A 2,216-nucleotide genomic window follows, 5' to 3' on the forward strand; every position below is an offset into this window, starting at 1 on the left:
CTAGGAGAGTGACTGCTAAACAAAGGCTATTATTAACCAGAAAGCGTACCTGCTAGGGATGGTCCATCGTACCAAACATAAACTTCATTACTGCAAAGGTTGGCTCCTCTGGATGTCATTGGTGTTTTTTTTTTTTTTCACTAAAATTAGTGGAGAGCTCACTTTACTTCTTTTTAGATATGTGACTAAGCTTCATTAGTCTTTCAGAGAGGTTCCTGAAGGCTACTGCCAACCTTCTTCGAAGTGATGGGGAGTTTTGTTTGGTCACTGAAGTCCTTGGAGTATCATGCACCTGGAGAAAAACTCAACATTAAGCAACCATGAACCCAATACAGTATTCTTGCCTGGAGAATCCCACACCCACCCTGATTCAGTAGTGCACGACACTGAGTATAGTTTGGGGCCATCAGGACCCTCCCCAAAAGAGGGATGCCAAAATGCCTCGGGAACTTGTTGATCCAAATACAAATGAGGAGTTCTGCTGAGGCACCAACTCTGTATTGCTACATCGTGACCTCTTACAACATGCCTTGATGAAATAGCCTTTTGACTATCTTTTCCAAGTTGTAGCATTCTTCAGGACTTTAGGTATTCTCTGAAAGTTCTCCACACTTTGTGTGCTGCATTTGGTCTTCCTTAAAGAGTAACTAAAGAGAACTTGCACGTTTACCATTTGCTGTTTAAAATAGTTCCATTCAAGGACTGCCCTTTACTTTTTAATAGAAAGTATTTTCTAAGGTCAATACACAGCGCTCATAAGTGTATAAAATTAGGTTGGCATCCATGAGAACATAGCATTGTGTATTCTGCCTCTACAAAGATACCGAACATCTAAGAATTTTTTTGCTGGACAGAATACATAGTCAAATACCTGAATTATTAAAATTTACAAACTGCCAATAGGCATTGGTCAAACATCTGTTATGTGGAAACACAATGCTAAGAATCATCACAGATATTGTTTCATTCTATACTGCTATAGCAGGCAGAATAGTTACCTCCAAAGATGCCTTTATTCTAATCCCTGAATTCTGTAAGTGTGTTACCTTATATGGCAAAAGTGAAAGTGTTAGTCACTCAGTCATGTCTGACTCTTCTCAGTCCTATGACTATAGTCTGTTAGGCCCCTCTGTCCATGGAATTCTCTAGGCAAGAATCCTGGAGTGGGTAGTTATTCCCTTCTCCACGGGATCTTCTTGACCCAGGAATTGAATCTGGCAGGCATTGCAGGCAGATTCTTTATTTACCATCTGAGCCACCAGAGAAGCCTTATATGGCAAAAGGGAACTTACAGATGTGATTGAGTTAAGGATCATGATACGGGAAGATTATCCTGGATTACCCAGTGGGCCACTGTAATCACAAGGATCATTGTAAGAGGGAGGCAGGAGGGTCAGCATCAGAAAACAAAATATGAGCACAGAAGCAGAAGCTGGAGGGTTGTGGCACTGAGCTAAGGAATGTGGGTAGCCTGTAGAAGGTAGAAAAAGCAGGAAAACGGATTGTCCCTCTAGAGACTCCAGAAGGAATACAGTCCTGTTGACTCATTTTGGACTCTGACTGCCAGAACTGCAGATAATAAGTTATTGTTATTTTAAGCCACTAAATTGAAATTGAAATTTGAAATCGCTCAGTTGTGTCCGACTCTTTGCGACCTCATGGACTAGTGGCCTACCAGGCTCCTCCCTCCATGGGATTCTCCAGGCAAGAGTACTGGGGTGGGTTGCCATTTCCTTCTCCAGGGAATCTTCCCGACCCAGGGATCGAACCCAGGTCTCCTGCATTCCAGGCAGACGCTTTAACCTCTGAGCCACCGGGGAAGCCCCTAAGTTTGTAGTAATGTGTTATAGCAGCAATAGGGCACAAATACAATCCCCAATAGCTTTGCAAAACAAACTAATCTCCATTATACAGATGAGGAAACTGACATTTAAAAGGCTTCAAGAGGCTTAGTTTATCCTGCTTCCTCTCACAAAGCAGAGTGTGTAGATATTTTTGAGTGTAGCAGCTTTCTCTCTTAAAGCAATGATCTCTCCTAATGAGCTACAAAAGCTGCAAGATTCATGAGTCAGGTGACTCACTAACTGAACACCCACTCTTTGTCATCAATCATCGGGTTAGATGACTTCTTAATGAGCTTAGCTGAGTTTTTTATTCTCTAAAATTAAGGCAGTTATGAAGATTAATTCAGCAATTATGGAATCAGAGCTTCTTGC

General features: G+C 41.8%; 1 non-coding gene across 1 annotated transcript; it reads right to left on the reverse strand.

Annotated features, from left to right (window-relative positions):
• Positions 1 to 1,747: 1,747 nt before the first annotated feature.
• On the reverse strand, positions 1,748 to 1,820 carry TRNAS-GGA (transfer RNA serine (anticodon GGA)). The gene has a single exon. It is a non-coding gene; the product is annotated as a tRNA-Ser (tRNA).
• Between the last annotated feature and the right edge of the window lie 396 nt (positions 1,821 to 2,216).

Source organism: Ovis canadensis, chromosome 7 (genome assembly GCF_042477335.2).
Source record: "Ovis canadensis isolate MfBH-ARS-UI-01 breed Bighorn chromosome 7, ARS-UI_OviCan_v2, whole genome shotgun sequence".
In the NCBI taxonomy this organism is placed as follows: domain Eukaryota; kingdom Metazoa; phylum Chordata; class Mammalia; order Artiodactyla; family Bovidae; genus Ovis; species Ovis canadensis.